Here is a 22,509-nt window from a genome sequence, read left to right on the forward strand (position 1 = left end):
TAATTGCAGTTCAAATAAAAGCACATAACACATTTCCTGGTGGCTCCTTCCAGATCTTGTCACCGAGGTCTTATCATTCTCGTTCCAAATAATTTCACAATCTGTAACTGGTAAATGTCATTATGATTCCTTAATGCGCTTAATGTATTAATTGGCATTAGCGTTACATTAAGATCGCGTAGTAAATTATTCCGTGGCATTAGATGACACCTGACCTATTGTAAATTTTACACTGTGCTTAGGACTTCATTTATCTATGCAGTATCCCTGTGAATATTTTAAGCAGCCAATTAAATAGCAACTGACCTGAAGGGCTAAAGCAGCTCTGGAAATTGAGCTGTCTGCTGGGTTTGGCCACTGACACTGTGCTTGTGTTTTAATCATGACCGTCTTTGCAAGTTGCTTTTAAGGAGCTTGTTAGGTGTGTTGGCCTTTTAATATATTCAGAGTCTATCGCTTTCATAGCATTCACTTAAAGGGTTAGTTCACTCCAAAGTTTACTCATATTCATGATGATTTAAACCAATGTTTCAAATCAAATTACTACTGAAAGTCTATTTAAACAAAATCTGATGCTTCAAAAAGTTATTTTAAATATATTAAAATGTACATAAATAAAAAATTATGATTTAAGTTGTGTAACCCAAATCTTGGGAGTGAGGGGTGAATGCTGTATTTACCCTTTAGCTACAGGAAACAAGGGGGAACAAGGAGGAAACAAATCACCACTTTAATTTACAACCAGCAAATGCTGTTGTTACCCTTTAACTACAGGGAACAAGGAATGGAAAAAAGAGGAAACAATGCACCACTTTAATTTACAAGCAGCAAATGTGATGTTTACCCCTTAACTACAGGGAACAAGGAAGGAACAAGGAGGTAACAATGCACCACTTTAATTTACAACCAGCAAATGCTGTAGTTACCCTTTAACTATGGGGAACAAGAAGAGAAGAAGCTGGACTTCGACGCACAAGTGTATATTTGAACAGTAAGAACAGAGAAAGCAGTGGTTTTAATTGATTGAAAGCCAAAATACACACTACATTGTTCTATAAAAACATCTGCTAAACATTCACTGAAATGCAACAGTTGCCCCGTCATGTTGAGACATTTCTGGCGGTGGTGATATCAACAAGTAAACTTTCATAAGGTAAGTTGTGTATGGAAATATATTTTATATTGAGTTGCAGATTTAAAATACATACAGTTTACAATATGGTTTCGTAATTTCAAAGGTTATAAAGCTTTTATTTATTAAACACCCCACATAAAAGCTAAGCACTGAGGGGACTATTATTAATGTACTCACGCAGGTGTTTGCAGGTTGTAATACATTGTCACCACCTTTGCGTAATTCTGTGTATGTATACAAAACTTAAAGAAAAGTACACCGTAATTTCAATATACTTACATGGTTCTTTTCGTGTTGAATATCTTATTGTTACTTCCTTCTTACCCAAATATTATGGTTTGTTCCTTGGCAATTTATAGAAAATTACACTTTAAATTCAATATACTTACGCGGTACTTTTTGTGTTAAATATATTATTATTCCCCACTTATTATGCAAGCAGTACAGTTTGTTCCCTTATACCTACACATAAGTTCTTTATACTTATAAAATACGTACAGAAAAGTACACAGTTTTTTCATTGTACTTACGCGGTACTTTGTGTGTTGCATATCTGGTTGTTGCCACCTTATTATCCAAGCATTACAGTTTGTTCCCTTATAACTGCACATACATTCTTAATACTTTACGTACAGAAAAGTACACTTTATTTACTTTATAGTACACACTAACCTGAACAAAACTGAACTTCAACTCTGATTTCTAGACTTTACTAGAACTTCTATATTAGGAGGCTTTGACACAAACTACATTGTAAAAGTGCTATATAAATAAACAGGAATTGAATTGAACATAATTGTAAAGGTAATAATTGTAAACTGTAAACAGATTTTTATTTAATTATTTTTTTTTCTTTATTCACACATAAACATTGATTAGAGACCAATGTGTACAATATTTAAGTTTGCGCTATTGCTTGACACTTAAGGGCCGATAAGGTTCATTCTTGCAAATCAAGCAGTTGTTGTTGAGCTTTTGTTTATTATCTGTTTATGTCTTTATGTGTTTTTTCTTTATTTATCTAATCAGTGCTTATATGAAATAAAATTGTCTCTCTGTTGATCACAAACGTTTCGAATATTATCAGTTTAGCGTGAATATCTTCATTTTTGAGACGGGTGATGGGACGGCATTGTGGCTCAGTGGTTAGCACTGTCAACTCACAGCAAAAAGGTTGGTGGTTTGAGTTCCGGCTGGGCCAGTTGACATTTCTGTGTGGTTCTCCATGTTCGTGTGAGTTTCCTTCAGGTTCTCCAGTTTCCCCCACAGTCCAAAGACATGCACTACAGGGGAATTGAATAAACCAAATTGGTTGTAGTGTGTGTGAATGAGTGTGTATCGGTGATTCCCAATACTGGGCTGCGTCTGAAAGAGCATTTGCTGTGTAAAACATATGCAGGAGTAGTTTGTGGTTTATTCTGCTGTGGCAACCTCGGAAATAGAGACTAAGCTGGAGGAAAATGAATGAATGAATGAATGAGAAGAGTATACTGAATCAGATCAGATGTGTGATGGTATGGCCAAAATTGGTGCGTTTTGCGTACATGTGATTACAGGTGTTTCTGTGTTTTTGTAAATATAGAATACTTTAAATGGCACCTATTTTACCTCTTTTTAAAGATTTAAGATAAGTCTTTTGTGTCTCCAGAATGTGTCTGTAAAGTTTCAGCTCAAACACTCATCAGATTATTTATTATACCTATCAGAATATTGGAATTTTCCGTTTCTGTTGCATGAACAGACATAAAAGAAAGCAGATCTCACTTAACGTTTGTGAGAAATACAACAGTAAGAACTTTCCCAATGATTATTTGATGTATTTGTTGTGGAGTTGCAACGATGAGTCTCACACAATGCCATTAGTTCACGCACGCACACAGACATACACACAAAGCGCGCACTTAACTTTGCACTGTTTTTGCACAAAATAAACCTGATTTAATGTCCACAAACTAAGATTAAAGCGTTTTCTTTTCAGAATTGTACTGACACGCAGCTGTGGTGATAAAGTAAAGACAGTAAAATCGCTGTCATTTTTATACAAACATGCACTAATTTAAAAATATTTTAAACTCATTCTTGATTACATTTAATGATGATTGATGATACACTATACTAGACATGTTAATATGCAGCTGTCAATCAATTTGCAGGGCAGAGAAACCACACTTCTATGTCACATTGTGGTGGGCCTCAATATGGGAGGGATTTAGATCCTTTTTTAACATCAGTAAATTTCAAAATAGATTCTTATTGTCTTTTTAGCACCCCAATATGACTGTGGACACACTATTCCTACACACAATTCTATCCAAACAGCTTCCAAAAGATGATTTTCATCAAAGGTCTCTTTTAAAGTTACTGATGAATTGTAATTTGTGTCTTTTTTCTCTCAGAGTAGCTCCATTGTTTAAAAAAAAAACACTCTTCAACTTCTATATTTGACTTTATTCAAAGCCAAGGTTTATAATCCTGCCACTGTTCTAATCTAATGTAAGATACATCAATTCAACTGTAAATTAATAGACAGTCATCAATTATATATCGATCAGCATCATACACATTACAGCAACAACAAACTAATAATAATAATAATAAATAATAAAGATAATATAGGGCTGATATTTTACACATGATGATTTGTGAAACGAGACCCAATGTCTTTTTAATGTATTAATATTAACAGCCACCCATTTAAATAATTTTCTATCATCCTGCAACCCGCTTGGTTGAAAACCGCAGCTTTAATCCTCTACCTTTTCAGTTAATTGGAGTGTTTTATGAAAAACTCTGCATCAAGTTTCAAAGATCCATGTGCTTTGATGCTGACCATGTGATTTAACATATAGGGCCCCGTAATTATCTCTCTCTCGTGTTTTTCACCATCCACGGCTTCACTTTGCTGTTAAAAGCATGCCATTTTACAAGACAGATTCCTTTCTGCCATTCTCATTAGAGAAATGATACGGCCACTTCCTAAAGAAATGTGCTATTTGTGTAAATCTCAGCTCATAAATACATTCGCATGCAGTCATAATGAAGAACGTCTATAACCTCCTGTCTGGCGTTAAAAAATATATATCAAAGGGTAACAAGTCGCTGTGAATTACGGGTCGCCCCAGCATTGTGTGAGAGACAATAAAAATAAATCAAAGCATTTATGTTTAATCGCCACTTGCCGTAATGCAATCCCCTGCTTCCGATGCTGATTTTAGCCGTCATGAAATTGCACATGCTAGCTATTCACTAAATGTGAGTGTTGTGAAAATCTCCCAAACGCAATCCTTCAAATGTTATCATTCAGCGGCCAACTCTCGTGGCGAACTCGATTACCTTAAACCTCTAAAGAACACAAGGAGTGATTTAGAGCGAAACATTTCCGCAAATTGTACAGGACTTCACATGCGCTCGGCCAATAGACTGCCGTTCACCCTCCTTTCAAATCAGGCCCACTTCCAAGTTTCCAGTTATGAAAAATGCCTGGGTAGGGGACTATCATTACCGCAATCATTCCTGTCTGTTGTATCCATTTTGCTTTAAATGTATCTCTAAAGCTCATACTGGCATTTCCAAAACCACTATCATTTCAGGCCGACTGTGATCTCCACTGGCAATCTGCATTTCGTTGAACATGTGTGCGGAGGGAATAGAAACCAGACACCTGTCTCTCCGCAGTGGGATATTAAGGGGAAAAAAAGCCACGCTAAATTCTCCAACCAGCCAAGCATATCAAAGCAGTGTGCACTCAGACCTCAGATTGCAATAGGGATATCATTTTAAAAAAAGGGGGACAAACTGTACCTCGCAGGCTTCAGTGTAATAATCATCATGACATCCATCGCTGTGGTCTGCAACAGTAATCTTGGTTTCAGTTGATCGACTGATGCAATGACAGCTTTCGGATATCTGACATGTGGACAAACACAATATGAAACAGAGGGCCGTTAGTGAGCTGTTTGGCAGGGTAATGTTTTTGAAATAGATCTGAACCTGAAGTTTCAAGCTAATTTTCTGCTAGAAGCCTTGAATGTCAGCCATGCTTACACTCAGACTTCTGAAGTGGTATAAATGATATCTTGAAAAGGCGAAAAAAAGAACATCTCAGTGGTCAACTTCGCGCTTTTGAAGTGTAGAACAATCTCTGTGTGTTAAATTGGAGACATTTGGTGTTTCGTACCATTAGCTGTCTAAAAGTCATAGCTAGATCTTGATAAATGGATAGTTAATGTGAAGTACTTTTGGTAAGCGGCATGCTGCGCTATGTCTGAAATGAATTCATATGTAGTTTTTATGCTTTTTATATGGTGGACTGAAGCACTGTGTAGCCGAGAACATGACAAGTTAAGAAAACAAATGCAAATAGAAATGAACTAACACAAAACTCTTCAACAAGTTGACAACTCATGCGCACACAAATAGTCACAACCCATGCATACAGAAATAGCGTAGACCACAGGGGAAATGTGTCAGGGGACCCCAAAAAGATGTGAACATGACTGCTTCCAGTTTAGAATCAGCAGTGTTAGCCTATGAGAAATTATTAGGGCTAAAAAGATACAAAATATACAAACAACATGGAGCTGAATGATCAGGACATTAAAAAAAACTGAATAAACTATGGCAATACTGCCTACTCTAAACAGAAAACACACATTTTTAGAGTGCCCTGACATATTTTCATTGTGGTTTGTGTTATTTGCAGAGCATTTCTGTATTTGCATGTATTTACGTGTGTTGTCAAACAGATGTTGTCTCAGTTGGTAAGAGTTTTCTTGAGCTCTCAGCTACTGTATTTTTATCAACCCAGGCTCCTTCTGATTACGTACCCCTATATAGATTTCTGGAAAGAGCAAAATACATCCCAGGAGCTACTTTTTTTTTTTGGAGTTTTTGTGTTTGTAAAATCAACCAGAGGCCGCTGTGTACGTTTTTTTCAGATCTCAAATTTCCCTCACGAGTTTCATTCATGTCTGCTGTTCTCACTTAAATCCACCAGAGGCCGCTGTCGACTGACTGACTGACTCAACGGTCCAACCGACCAATACCCCCACCCTCCCTCTTCCCTAAACCCAACAGCAGTATTTCAAAAAGCAACCCAGAAAAAGTAAAGCCTCCTGATTTTTACCACATTTTTAGACTTTACCGCATCCTCACCCGTTTTTTTTTTCATTTTTTGGCTTTTGTTTTTGTCTTACCTGCTTTCTGGAACTGTTCTTCACTGGACTGGAACTCTGTTTTCATGGTCAACTTCACTCTGTGTTTCAAGTCCGCCAATGTACTGGTACAAACTGGTAAAAGCGGAAAAGTCATCCATACAGAGGTAAGAGGTCAGCTAAAGCAATAAAAGGAACGGCATAGCATTAGTTTTAAAAATGTAATACTGCCATACATAGCTCTGGCTACATAATTTGCGATCTTTAGAAATGAAGGTTTTCAGGATGAGCCCGTGTTGACTTTTATACCCTTTGGACAATGACAAAATGTTTGAACTTTTCTGAGAAATTTGAACACTTTTGAGCACAAACTTTTGACAATCCCAGACAACTGTCATTGTGAAAGCTGTCCTTATCATACATATGGACACATTTGAACCTAAAGGAGCTCCAGGTAGAAACTTTTGTTTTGTATTGACCAGTGATTATAGTTGTTGCACGTCTGCTGGTTTCCTATTCTGACTGGGCGAGCTTTAGCTAATTTTAGCGTTCAGAAAAAAACAAAACACCAGCAAAGAAACTCGACACAGAGGAACATAAAAACCTACTGTCAGCAAGCGTTTTGGAAGTGTTATTGCAGAGCAACACAAACAGTACGCAGAAGTATAAATGCACAACTGCGCACTAGGTTGGTGCCGTGGGTCATGCCGCTCACTTGACGCAGAAGTGTAAATCAGTTTTAAGCCAAAAGAAATTTAATCACTGAATTTTCTTACCTTAGTAAATGAACAAATGTGTACTTTTTTACTTGAGAACATTTTTAGTTCTGTATATGTACTGTACTATTGTCCTTCAATCTGCAGTGACTATAATTTATACGTTTGTTTTTTTCTTCTTTACAGTCATTAGCTGAGTAGAATAATCAGTCCTGTGAGTTCCATACAATCAAATCATGCATAAAAACAGACAAACTAACATCAAGATATAGACAATAAATGCAGCAAACATGGAAATATTGTATGGAAGTCTTTAATATGGAAGCGTTAAAAGTGTCCAAAATCACTGCAAAATTGTCACATGGAAAGACTGATGGACTGAATGTCGCTGAAAATAAAATAAAAGATGTTTAAAATCTTGAAATGGCCCTAAAAAATAACTAAATGTACTACAGAATGTTGCGTTTTCAAACACATGCACAAATTGCATGCATTCTATCAGCTCTGCACAAGCTTGGAAACTGCTGGACACTCCGTTATCTTGAAATTATAAGGTTCTGTCTGCGTTCTGAATGATTTTGAGATATTAAGCTTGAATTTTTTTCCATTCCATAGCAAGCAGTATGTGTGTAACATTTCTTTTTTTTTTTTTTAAATAAAAAGGCTTAAAATGCAAATAACTTATAAAGAAACATCCAATAATGTAAATAAGTTGTCATTTAATAAGGATATGTCAATAACTAAATTTTGACAAAAATGTCAGATAGAACCATCTGCTCTTCCCTGTTGATGACCCCTGAACTACTTTCTGCGCAATTTGAATTTCACATTCTGAATTTCTGGTTTTGAATTTTAGAACATTGAATGTGATGCTCCGAAATTCTTAATCTTGAAAACTTAAAAACTGTAATTTTGCAAACCCCATATCTGCAATCTATGAATTCGGAATCAAAAACAATCTGAAGTTTGAAAATGCATCTATGAAAATCTGAATTCAGTTGTGTTAAATTTCAAAGAAATTCAAATTCAAGTTAAAAAATTTAAATTTAAAACATTTTTAATAGCATATAAATATTCAGTTTTATTAAATTACAATTGTTAATAATTCAAATGAACAAAATTAATTTATTTTCTTGTCGGCTTAGTCCCTTTATTAATCCAGGGTTGCCACAGCGGAATGAACCGGCAACTTATCCAGCAAGTTTTTTCCGGTGGATGCCCTTCCAGCCGCAACCCATCTCTGGGAAACAAACACACTCATACACTACGGACAATTTAGCCTACCCAATTCACCTGTACCGCATGTCTTTGGACTGTGGGGGAAACCGGAGCACCCGGAGGAAACCCATGCAAAAGAAGGAAGAACATGCAAACTCCACACAGGGAGAAAATGAACAAAATTCTAATTCAAATTGTTTTGGCACAATCTTATCTCCATATCAAACAGTGAGTTGACACCAGCCTCTGGTGGATTTACGAGAGAACAGCAGGCGCGAATGGCACTCGTGAGAGAAATTTGAGATCTCATAAAGCGTACAAAGCGGCCTCTGGTGGATTCACAAAAACAAAAACTGCCAAAATAAACTCCTGGGATGTATTTGGCACTCTCCAGAAATGTTTATAGAAGTACATTTTCAGAATGAGCCAGGGTTGATTGATAGTTTCTATCAAAAAATAAAAATACAGCACGACAATTAAACTAAATAGTAATGCTAATGCTAATCAGTTCTTTAAATTAGTAGTTAAACAGTACGAACTTTTTCTGCATCCCTAATCCTACCCACAATTTAAACCCAACTACTACCTTCTAACTATCAATAAGCAGCTAATAAGTAGTTTAATAAGCTAATATGTTAGTTAATGGCTTGTTAATAGCACGAATTGTGACCTAAAGTGTTACCAACTAATTTAAAATAACACTCACGCTCACAACTCACATCATCCTTTCATGAATCTAAATCCTCATCCGTCTGGCTGTTGGGCATTGCCTCTCGATTAGAGCGCGTCTGTGAGCTTCGTTCATCGTGCTCAAGTCTGAGAATTCATAATCAGTGTATAATTCCGAATATAACCAAAACACCAAGACAGCCAGCAAAGTTCACTGATGAGTTTTGTGTGGCCGCGTTCTCCCAAGAAACCACTAAACTAGAGGGAAATATGGGGGTTTAAGCCCTTCTGATACTCCCGGAGAGAATATAGCTTGTGTGAGATTTTAAGACGACTTCATTTTCAAGGTCTTGCTATTATATGGGAACATAATTAACATTTCCCCATCAATTACAGTGGAGTGGAAGCGCGGGGATCCAGACGGATATGCTTAAATCTGCCTTGAATTACCCTGCGGTAACTTCCTATTTCAGCTGAATTCTGATGAAGGCTGTCTGGTCATTTATTCAACAGGACTGCAGAGCACTTGTTTTGAGTGCAACCTGGCTATAGATGCATGAAGGAAACCTTTGATCAGCGTCCATGTTGCTTATAACATATGTGACATGTCTTTTTAATTTCACCAATCTAAATGACTTATACTTAGCTTGTGACAATACAGCACTGGATGATTAAGAAAGATTTTTTGTTTTGTTTTGGGTTGTTTTGGGTGATTATTTTGGTCTGCGCTAACCTGATGCTGGATTTGAAGTGAAACGTGCAGCCAACCCCCTCTAGTGGCCGCTTGTGCATTAAATCCCAAATTTAAGCAATTACAAGTCCTTTACTCTGGGGATACATTAAGGATTTAAGTCAGAAATGGCCTCTAGGGATTCTATCTTTGTTTCTTTTCATCAATGTTCTGAATACACAGAGTTATTTGCTGCATAATAATTCAAGAGATTCGTATGATTGGCTGAAATCAAGCAGAAAGTCAATGAGATTGCAACGAAAGCATCTCGCCATGCTTGGTGAATCTTGTCTATCCACAGTTGTTGTTTTTTTTTTCTACGCCCCATGATACTTTACCCAAATTATGTGAGTAACTTATGTTAAACAATCATTAAAGTGAATTCTGCATTCATGCATTCAATGTCAAAAAGCAAAGACTTAGAATAAACTGATTACATTAAGCAGCATTCTTCTATATGAAGCTGCTTTGACACAATGTACATTGCAAAAGTGCTATAGAAACAAAGATGAATTGAATTGAATTCAGCAGACCACAGATTACACCATAAACTCTAAAGTAGTCTTTACGTTACACTTTTACAGAGGTATATTGAATATTAAAAACTATAAAATGAGAAAATAATATGAAGAAACAACAATCTACATGTTGGAAGAACAAAACACAGTGAACTCGAAAATATTTGGCCACATATACTTGTGATAATAATATCATGTTAAAATACAAAGCATAAGATTATTTTCATGCCGGATAAAAAAAATAAAGCATAAAGCCAAACATACATTTTACTCACTTTTTACTTTATACAAATTATTTGTATAGTGAAATATTATTATTAATCATTTGTTTAAGCTCTTTTTTACAGCGGAAGTAATCTGAAATGTACTACCGACAAACGTCTTGTCGACTATCCAAATTCTAGGAATAACAAATAAAAACTTGACTTCTAGTTGATCGTTTGGTAGCAGAAGTAGCTTAAATGAAAGGCAAAGGCCTCTAGATTACGCTTATTTTATCAAAATAAAATATGATCATGTCTTGATTTTTAATCATTTAATTAGGACAGACTTTGCTTAGACAAAAGTCTTGTCACATAACACAACAAATTTACAGTATAGAATATAAATATAATATAATATATAATCCATACATCTCTGACTCAAATAACTTAATAAAGTCATCTGGAATGGCAAAGAAAGCGTTCTTGCAGAACTCCCGGAGTTCATCAAGATTATTTGGATTCATCTTCAATGCCTTCTCCTTCATCATACCCCAGACAAGCTCAATGATGTTCATCACTGGTGACTGGGCTGGCCAATTCTGGAGCACCTTGACCCTCTTTGCTTTCAGGAACTTTGATGCGGATGCTGAAGTATGAGAAGAGCGCTATCCTGCTGAAGCATTTGTAACGTAATGGGCAGCACAAATGTCTTGATATCTCAGGCTGTTGATGTTGTCATCCACTCTGCAGATCTCTCGCACGCCCCATACTGATTATAACCCTAAACCACGATTTTTCCTTCACCAAACTTGACTGATATCAGTGCAGTTGTGAATTAAAATAGGTCTTCTGCAGCATTTGTGATCGATGACAAGATGTTTGTCAGTTAGTGTAGTATATAGTATTTAGTAGTATGTATATCCGCTTGTTACGTGTGACATTACGCGAAGCGGCTTCTGAGTCCAAGCGCTCTATTCAACTGAATGGGGAGACTCATGAAATTGTAATAATAAACGTTTATAAAGCGATTTAATGCTTTCGAAAATCACGATCACAGTATATATGTCCATGCCTAATATCCGATGGCCAGAAAGTGATACATTTTATTATAAATTGTTAGTTTTTTGGTATTTGTTATGCAGCAAGCACAGATATTGTTGTGTACACTATGATTTTATATAAAATTAACTTTAGGTAAAAAAAAGCGATCATAAACGAATGATTTCTCCACTCAAATGAATGGTCGCTTGGACCCGGAAACAGATTACATACGTCACAAACACGTCACCACTTAACAAGCGGATAGTGTGCATGACTGCTGGAAAATTAGACAGGAAGTGAGTGAAACAACATGCATCTATAACATCAGGCAATGCTTAAAACTATGATGAATCTTGTCTATAATTTTGATGGAAATTCCATTTTGCTTCTCATCCATTTTTAGGAATAATGTCACTGGAAACTGATGCTGGCAACACATGTGGGCCGACCCAGCTCCAATTTGATCATTTTATCTGATTGTGAGGAAAACAGTTGGGTGATGGATACCATCTCATTACGATGGGAATGTGAGAGTTTAATTTCCTGTACATGTTCCATCTTTATTAACGTCAGGAACAGCGGGTTGTCAATTGCATTAGGGCTCTGTTCTTGTGCTAGGCATTGTGCATGACACCAACAATGACTTTACACTGAGCAAATGCACACACAAGCTAAGCAGACGTGACATATTTCACCATCGCTTGTGGAACTAATTAATTCACTTTTAGTGTAGATCTCGTTCTTACTATGTTTAGATTTTTCTCAGTGGGGCTGAACACCTACGACTGACCTGAAGTGAACCTAGATGTTAAGAAAAAACTAAGTGTTAATGAAGGCATCCTCAGCCATATGGGTTACTTACATTTGCATTACATTTAATCATTTGGCAGATGCTTTTATCCAAAGTGGCTTACAAATTAGGAAAGCAGACCTAATAGAATAGTTTTTGTTATTGCTATTAGTAGTTAATGCTAATAGTTACTTTGAAAGAAAAATTCAATGAATGATCTAACCTAAAGGTGGAAAATATTTCTGATACAAAAAAATGGCCCAAACCCACCCATGCAAAGTACATTATATTTGAATTTATTGTCATTTTTTAATCACCAAGGACTTTGAGTCTAACTATTACAATATTAAAATGACATATTTTATAAATTTAGGTTAGTTTACCTTAATCCTGTTAAATTTAAAAAAGACATTCAGAGGTCAAATTATCCCCACCCAAACCCCCCCCCCCCCCCCCCCCCCCCACCAAATAAAGATTTTAAGCATCGTTTTGACGTCATTACCCCTTGCACACTGTAAAAATTTACTACCCTTTTGTTATGTTAGGAATGAAAACATACACTAAATTAAACTGCTGTAAAAATGCACCAGATACTTGTTTTTCAATATTTTTTGTATAAATCTGTTAATCAACCTCAGTTCTGATAAAATGTACTAAATTGTTTAGAAAATTACAGGAATTTAATTCTGTAATTATCAAATTCATAAATAATGTCACTAATTTGGTGAAAAAAAAGCACAAGCAAAAACACAAAATGACATATTTTCAATAAAAAAAAGTAGCTGAGGCCTAGATTTTTTTATTTTTTTTACCTGTTATCACAGCCTTGGACATGTGAATGATTAGTAACAACATTGCTTTTGATGCATTGTTAGATTTTCACTTTTCCTCTCTAATTTACTATTAGTGGCTGTTTTTACCTCAGTGGCTTCCATTGTAACCACATTTGATGGTGCATAAATACACAGTCTTTGTTTTTGTTTACTCCATGTAGTTCTGAGAGCTAAGATTCATAATTTGATTTTTCTACATCAGGGTAAGTGCGTAAAAGTCACTCTTACACACTCACAGGCACACATACAGTACACCCACTTTAATTTGCTGTTATACTCCTTATAAAATCCAGTTCAACTAAGCTTTTTATTTTTTTTTAATGGTGCCAACTGATGATCAACATTAAAAATTACAAATTTTACCTCCTACCTACAGGGAAAACCACCAACAATCATAAGTGTATAATTATATGTTGTCATGGTTTTGTGATAAAAAATGTGTTTATAATGATCGGGCAAAAACAGCCACCAACAGTACATTAGAGAGAAAAAATGAAAATCAATCAAAAACACTGCATCAAAGGCAATGTTGTTTCACATGTCCAAGGTTAAAAAAAAAAATTATTAAAAATCCAGTCGACATTGACTTTTTATTTTGATAATACTTAAAAAAATATGTCATTTTGTATATTTTTTCACCAAATCAGTGACTTCGTTTATGAATTTGGCAATTAAAGAGTTAAAACCCTGTCATTTTCTAAGCAATTTAGTAGTTTTTATCAGGACTGATGTTAATTTACAGATTTATGCAAAAAAAAATTAAAAAGAAAATAATAATCAGATGCATTTTTAACTGCTTCATTGAGGTCTTTAATCATATCGAAGCATTTTTTCAAAATGTGTGTCAAAATAAGACTTGTCAACAAAAATCATTTAACTAGCTGAAAAGTTATGGTCAAACTAAGACACAAAATCACCCCAAAGTGGATGAAAACATCCCCAACAGTACATAAGGGTAAAGAAAAGACATTTACTGTTTATTTACTCAACCTCTGGCCAGTGACTTTTTTCCCTCCAGTAGATCATTAAATATTTTCAGGTAAAACTTAGTGATTCATAAAATACCACTTTGAAAAGTACATATATCTTAAAAAAACTAAACATAATTGGCCAAATCAAACACTTGCAGCCACTGATGATACACTTAAGAAGTGAAACATTCACTCAGTGCAAGAAACTAAACTTTAAAGGTAAAACATTATTAGCTTTAAATCACAGTTTCAGCCTTGAGTGCCCTCACAACGTATTGAACGTAAGCTTCTAGTTGCATAATGACATACGAGGAGATGAAATCTCTTACATGAGCTAACATCATCCATAAATTTAATTATTTTCACACTTACCTTAACTGTGTTAACTCCTGTTCAACACAAAAGAAGAAATTCTAAATTCTACATCTAATCATTCTTTGTCCAATGCAACTACAATGATACAAAAGCACAATAAAGGTACTTCTAAATCCTAACAAATGCTTTGTGTGGAAATGACTACAGTATGTTAGCATAACAAGGCTACCACAAACTAAAATTACACCTACTGTATATAGAGATTAAATTCTTTGCAAGCCACACTCAAAACAAACTGTTTCTTATAGCAGCCATTATTATGATTCAGTTTGACAACCTTTTAAAGAAACTCAGGCATGTTTACTTTCTAGCCTGACTGCATCACAGAGAAATGCTAAAAGCTAATGCTAAACATGACCTCAACATGCAATGCACACTGAGTTTTTCTTGTTTTTGTTTTTTTGAGACTTAAAGTCTGGCAGTGAGGCACAGGATTGAGTGCATTTGACAGCGAGAGCATGAATGTGAAAATTAGAGAAAGCGAGGAGTGGTTCTCCTTCACTGACTGCCTGCAGCAGCTTGTACGAGGGGCTCAGGGGGCCTGCAAAACTATACCCAGAGAGCCTGATTATTACCATGCTAAATTTATATTGATTGCTGTAGCTTAAGAGCTAAATTCAAGCTATTCCCTAGATGCAGTCACAATATATGGTCTGAAGTGATCGGGTAATCCAACTACAAGATGCGCAATGTGTTTGTCAAGCAATAACCCACAGTCCCAAACCAAACAATCGCCAAACTCTGAGGCGTTTTCTTCATCCATGTGCCAGATGACAGTTGGGACTTGGCCGAGGGAGGTACGTTTTTCTCAGCACTTGAGGTGAAGTTATAACTGCCCTCCTGTAGATACTTTTCATCACTTCTATGCATATGTGTTTGCCCTTGACATTATCAGCAGATTTATGAGGCCCTGAGGTGGCTAAATAGTGCTGATACAGTGAAGACAGTGGCCTGCAGTTGTCCGTCGGCTATATTCGCACCCGTAGAGGAAGGAAAAAGCTCTGTAACTCTGTAAAGAGCTCACAGAGCAGGCCCCTGAGGGAAAGGCCCTAATTAAACAGTGATTAAATTAAGGGCCAATGCGAGTGAAATGCACATTGATTGACAGGCAGCTTCTCTCACATTCACTTTCTCCTGGGTTTAGACAAAGTGTGCAGACTCGCTGATGACTTCTCCGGCTTTGGTCTCTGAAGACGTCCAATTAATCCATTTTAGCATATAAATGTGCATGATTGTGACTCTTTCAACCTGTTTGGGACTGAAACCCATTTGCATATCTGAAAGAAACATTTCCAGGTCATCTTTATGCATGCTTGAGGCTAGTCACACAATCAATGTGTGGAACTGGAAATCACCTCTAAAAACTCATTTAGCAAATAAAACATGGCCTTGAAATTGGTTTATGAGTCAAATGGGTGGTCGGTATTTTTTGGTGGTTCTTGTTGATTTGTATGTAAATGTTTCATAAAGCAAAGCAAAGTTTGCCCTTAAACAATGTTTAAATTTTGGGGTGTGTTACATATCTCCAGGTGTATTACATATTCAAATTCCAGTACATTGAGAATGATATGACTCCATCCATGGCAGGTATTGGGCTCGGAGAATGCTGAATTGGCAAAGGGCATGTCTGGACAGCTCATTAAAGAATCATGGCCAGGACTTATACAGAGTTACATGAACACTGTCTAAAATTGGAAATGGTTCACAGAATGCTTGTACACTCATAGTACTGGGATTTTAGAGCTTGAGGGACAAATATGATTTGAGAAACCATTAGAGCAGGGGTCATCAAACTTGTTCCTGGAGGGCCGGTGTCCTGCAGATTTTAGCTCCAACCCTAATCAAACACACCTGAACAAGCTAATCAAGGTCTTACTAGGTATACTTGAAACACCCAGGCAGGTGTGTTGAGGCAAGTTGGAGCTAAACACTGCAGGATCACCGGCCCTCCAGGACCAGGATTGGTGACCCCTGCATTAGAGGTTTTAATAAGGGTGTCAAAATTAATTGTTTCTTCAGCGCACTGCAATGCAGAAGCGGACCATTCATCAACGGGTCAGTAATAATCATAACCAGTTATTATGTACTGATGTCATTTATCTCGTATGCGCTATGTCTCCGTAGCGTACTATGGCGAGGGAGGCAAGCGAGTGTCTTATTTATGAATTTGGCAATATTTTGGCAGCGAATATTTACAACGCTCCAACTACTGAAAAATGCAAGAACTGTGCACAATTTCACTGTGTGTGTGTTTGCTGGACATTCTTTCACTGACACTTACAGCAGAAGCCCCTCTTTCACTGCTATTGAGAGAATGAAAGTAAACTCCATTTCTCTCTCATTGTGGCACATTTGACCTGCTGGCATGACTATTCCTCTCCTCTCGGCTGTTACAGCGATACTTCATGGATCAGCTGTGATTGCCGCTGCTGTTAATAAAAATTGGTGGTGGTCCCGGTGCTCCCTATGGCCAATCCGCCACTGGTGTCACTCATGTGTGAAGAGCGCCAGTACGTAAGAGCCAATCGCAGCCCTTTCTGTTAAGCTCGTGACCAATCAAAGGTGGGTAAAAAAGGACTTGCTAGATGCTCAGAAAGCTAATTTTTATATTTGTTTACTTGCTATATATGCTCGTGTTGTTTAAAGGTACAGTTTATATATCTGACTGTATTAAAGGACAAAATTGTATTACAAATAGTATATCAATTTAAATATATATTTATAGATTTTAGTTAGGGCTGTCAAAATTAGCGCATTAGCGAACATGATTTATTTGAAATATTTAACGTGTTAAAAGAAATAACGCAAATAACCCATTTACAGTTTTTTTTTTTCCTGTTCTGGCTGATGTGTGTTCAAGGACGGCGTGTGCATTGAGGCGACCTAGGCAGCCGACTTGTGAGCAAACCCCTCGGTCCTCACTTTCATCCGCTACACCCACCACCTGCCTCACGGCTTTTACTTTTATCCACAAACCAGTCACTTTCGGGTTGAGGGTGGCGTGATTGCCGTTTGCCTAGAGCGCCAGTTCAGCTTGCTCTGGCCCGGCGTGTGTTTAAGGTGCAAAAAATTTTGGATAAGACCAAAGACGTGCTTTTAGAAGGAAATTTATAGTATAAAACAATTAATGTCGCATCACCAGGCCATCCAGCGTTTCCTCCAGAGTTACATGCAATTTCAGGTGTTTCATTTTTAATCTTTAGACTTTTACTGCAGTTCAGCAGTTCACTCTCATTCAGCATATTTTCATTCAGGATGTTTTAATGGAGTTTGATACCTCATGGCGAACAGAAAGAAAAAGCTCCACATTTCGGGACTCGCGTGATCCTTTAAGGTAATCAAAAACATGCACATGGTCGACTCTTAATCAGTATTATCTTAATCATAAAAGCGGAGTATTGCTTTCCATGTAAATGTACCCAGTGAAAGTGGCAGATAAAGTCGCAAACTGTCAAAGACAGCCACAGCCCTATTCTCTGCCTTCAAGTGACTTCCATGGGCCCTCACATTTCATAAGTTTGTTGTGCTTCACGTTGCTGTGTCAGAATCCTTGCTTGTAAAATACAGGCATACTTTAGAATGCTCAGTTTAATCAAATTTGATGAACGCGATTCTGCGTGTTGATGAATCTGAAGGGATCCCTCGCTCTCCGCGTGCACTGTACTGCGCGCGTTGTTTGTCTGTGTGTGTGTGTGTGTGTGCGTTTGTTTATAGTCCACTTAAAATCCAACATTAAAAGAATTTTTGATTGTTTTTGCTATTGATTGTTTTGAAATTCAAATGGCACTTACATGCCTGTGTTTTTATTTCTGTAATAAATATGGGGTTTTGTGATTAATCAAGATTAATTTACTTTTATTACATTTTGTGATTAATCATTATAAATTACAAAAAAGTGTGATTAATTATGTAATTTTTTTTAATCATTTGACAGGCAGGCCTAATTTTAATACAAGACTTGCTGTGAAAATATAAAACTGTGTATGGAAAGCATCGTCAATGCAGTGTGATGCACCGAGATATCGAATTAAACCGAATTGATGGCATGATAATCGTAACCGAACCAAACCATAAGACCAGTGTAGGTTCACACCTCTAGTTTTTAGAAAAATTGATTTGTAGAGTGATCACAACAAGTAGTTTTGTGTTATTGGACATCTAATAGATGCGTGTGTTTTAATAGATACTGTGCGTTCACAACGAAAGCGGCGAGAGCATCAAAATACCCGGAAGTCTACTAATAGAAATGTGTCATTGCTTAAAAAAATAAATAATAAAGCAAGCATACTGTAGGCCTGCTTTAAAATTGCATCAATCCAACTCATATTCTATGCTTGACAACAACTCAAGCAACTAGAAAAATATATCACAGCAGAAAATCTGATATGATGAGAAAACCTGAAAGCCGCACTTAAGAGTAATAAAAAATAAACAAAACACAATCTAGCATAGTAAATTGTTTAGCATTATTTCCTTTATATAAGAGTCTTTTCATAGTGCAGGCTCGCTCCATTTTGCTATGCTGGTATTAGAGGATAACCCTGCATATCCCCGAAGATTGCGAAGGAAATGAATCTAATATTCCTCAAACTCAGGAAGTGCTGTAAAGCCTGAATTGCTGATGTAGTGCGCGCTGCAGTGGGGCAAATGAGACAATGCTTTGCATGGGTTGGAGTAATGGTGAGAGTGATGCCAGGCCTACTGACCTCATCAGCCATGACATTTACTACAGCGCCTGCCGCTGCGTTTCTCCTTCCTCCCACTGCGCACAGCAAACAAGCCTGATATCCATGTACGCATCATGTACGGGACCCAGCCGTTAATGCCTGAGACTAAAAAGATGAAAAAAGAGGCAAAGAAAAAAAAAAGATCTGTGCAGACTGCAATCTAGCCACGAAGCCGAAAACTAATCTCTAAGGAAGGCTGTCAAGTCTGCGCACATAACGCTCTAGTGGAATTGAGGCTTAAATGCTTCATAAAGCTTTCATAAATATGCAATCGGTGGGCTAATAGCTGTTGCTAAAACCTGCCTCAGCCCTCATTATCCACGGGGAGCCCATTGGGAGCCTCTGCGGTGCGAAGTACAGGGGAATATGTTTTGCATTTGCCCCTGCTGAATTCAGCTTTCCCCTTAACAGAATCCTTTTGATCTGGTACCCGAGTCATAGCAAGAGGAGACATATTTTCAAGAAACTGTGCCAGTTTTGGTGTAGCACTGCAAGACTTGCACTTTCAATATATAAAACTAAAGTTTAGAGTACATTTGCCCATGAACCAGCATTTCTGTATTTTATTACACAGGATTCAATGGCAAGACCACATAAGAGCCAGGGTGAAAATGGATCATTCAGACAGATGGCTGGTCCAACCAATCAAATAAAACACAAAACTTATTTTGGGTGGGGTGTAGGATTTTTTTTTTTTTAAGAATCTGCATGCTAACATGTATAAAATACCCACACTTTTCTATTGACATTAATGGCATGTTTCCACTACATGGTACGGTACAGTACTGTGTTCGGTATGCTTTTATGGCCATTTCCACTGTCAAAAGGTACCAAAAAGTGAATCATATTGTACCAATTTATGGGGAGTTAGGATACCTAGCAAGGGTACCTAGCATAACAAAAAGGGTACCAAAAGGTGGAGTCAGATGCGCAGCTGGTTTACAGCAGGGGTGTCCACACTCGGTCCTGAAGGGTCGATGTTCTGGAGAGTTTAGCTCCAACCCTAATCAAACACACCTGAACAAGCTTATCAAGCTCTTAGGTATACTAGAAACTTCCAGGCAGGTGTGTTAAAACAAGTTGGAGCTAAAATCAGCAGGACACCGGCCCTCCAGGACCGACTTTGGACTCCTCTTTTTTACAAAGATACATGATTAGCTCATGCACAAGCCAGAAGACATTACACCATAATAATATATACAATACCGAGTCATGGTCAACCAGAGCTTAAACTAACCCTGTCTTTGTTTTGATAAACATTTTTTGTTTGAGATCATTACCTAATATTCTTTTTTCCCCAGGGAATTTGGAGAGGTAGATTTACATCTAGTACATCTTTACACCACCTAAGGAACCTGTGTATAAACACACCAGGTTTAGGAGTAAGGGGTGTCTTTGTATTTTTCTGTTTGGTTAAGATTAGAGTAGGTAAGTGAGGGCGTGTAAACGCTGATTTACGCCCCTTAGCTGCGCAGTGTGTGTGTGCGCAGTAAAAGTACATTTGTGATCTCACTGGCCCGGAAGTATTTTTTTTGTAGTCCTCAAAATTTGTTCATTGTAGGCTTTGCTAAACTAACTCTGTAAAAATCAAGGTCTTCCTTTGCAGCACATTTTTAGCATTTTACATTCAGAGATGCTGTTTATGTTCACACAGCTACATTACACATCAACTAAAGTTTAAAATATGACATTGTAGTGGACCACCCCTTTAATACCTGCATGCTAATACTTTACAGGTAATATCAGCTATGCACATGTAAGATATTTAAAGTTGCATGATTATTATTTCATTTAGCTTTGTTTTATTTTTGGAAGAATAACAGTTACATATAGCTTGACACCAATGTAGGTCAGGCACTCTTTACTTGAACTGCATCTGACAGAGGTGTCAACAGCTTTCATGCAAACTAAGCTTCATTTGTAAATCCAAAACACACTCTGTGACCCACCACTTGAGAAACACTACAAGCAATACACTCCAGGTGGGTGAGTACCGATTTTACATATTTGCGCCTCAGTGGTAAATGATAAATGCAGCAGCTGTCAATCTGAACAGTCGGTCTAATCTTAACACCCTTTTGCTACAAAACAGTCACCGGTTGGTTTTTACTCATCATCTCATCAGCCCAATGTAACCAACCGCCCATTCACTAAGATCTGGTTTCCATTGGTTGAGCTCTCTGGTATTATCAAATGACACCAGAAAACAATACACACATATCCATGTTATGTGATCGGATACCAAATGTCCTATAGTTTTAGCAATGCAGCATATAATCCCACTCAGTGAGGATTATCTCAACACTTATGCATTGTGTTATGCTGTGTTTTGGGCTCACCCTCTCTAAATACATATTTGTGTTTTACAAGGGGTTTACTAAAGCCTGGTACAGCTACTGTACACAATTGCTTATATAATGTTTTCATGTTCTTGGCTAATGTCCTAAATTTAAGCATATTTTCTTATAGACTAGAGCTTTTTCGCTTAAATGCAAAACATAATAATTATAGCAAACAATAATGCATTCATGTTTTCATCTCATGCTAATGTATTATAGTTTCACACAAGTTCTGCAGTAATAATGATTCTTAAACAATTGTCACAGCAAAAAAAAAAAAAAGATGCTGTTAGGTTTAAAATGTGTATGTAATATGTTTGTGTTATGTTTATGTTTATGTAAAATGGTGAAACAAATCCAATATTCTGAAGGGTTTAAAAAAATAATCTGATGGGTGTTTTGAGCTGAAACTTTACAGGTTAAGTGCCCCCTCCATAAGTGCAATGTTATATATTTTTTATTAACATTCATACATTGCATGGTTCTTTGAGATATTGGACAATATTTGGCAGAGTAACAACTATTTGACTATCTGGAATCTGAGGTTTAAAGAAAATCTAAATATTGAGTAAATCACATTTAAAGTTCCTCAAATTAAGTTTGATATTCTTAAGTTTGGATATTTGCAGAAGAAAATTTTCTAAAGGTCTTCATGGAAAGTTAATTCATTCATTCATTTTCTTGTCGGCTTAGTCCCTTTATTAATCCCGGGTCGCCACAGCGGAATGAACCGCCAACTTGTCCAGCAAGTTTTTACGCAGCGGATGCCCTTCCAGCTGCAACCCATTTCTGGGAAACATCCACACACACATTCACACACATTCATACACTACGGACAATTTAGCCTACCCAATTTACCTGTACCACATGTCTTTGGACTGTGGGGGAAACCAGAGCACCCGGTGGAAACCCATGCGAAGGCAGGGAGAACATGCAAACTCCACACAGAAACGCCAACTGAGCCGAGGTTCGAACCAGTGACCCAACAACCTTCTTGCTGCGGCGACAGCACTACCTACTGCGCCACTGCCTCGCCCTTCATGGAAAGGTGACATTCTAATTATTTTTAGTATAAAAGAAAACTGTATAAG

General features: G+C 37.0%; 1 long non-coding RNA gene across 1 annotated transcript; it reads left to right on the forward strand.

Moving 5' to 3' along the window:
• The first annotated feature begins 1,077 nt into the window (after window positions 1-1,077).
• On the forward strand, window positions 1,078-14,470 carry LOC141378428 (uncharacterized). Its single transcript, XR_012393047.1, has 4 exons — window positions 1,078-1,153; window positions 6,132-6,239; window positions 6,402-6,455; window positions 11,787-14,470. It is a non-coding gene; the product is annotated as an uncharacterized lncRNA (long non-coding RNA).
• The last annotated feature ends 8,039 nt before the right edge of the window (window positions 14,471-22,509 follow it).

The sequence above is a fragment of the Danio rerio genome, chromosome 17 (assembly GCF_049306965.1).
Source record: "Danio rerio strain Tuebingen ecotype United States chromosome 17, GRCz12tu, whole genome shotgun sequence".
Lineage (NCBI taxonomy): Eukaryota > Metazoa > Chordata > Actinopteri > Cypriniformes > Danionidae > Danio > Danio rerio.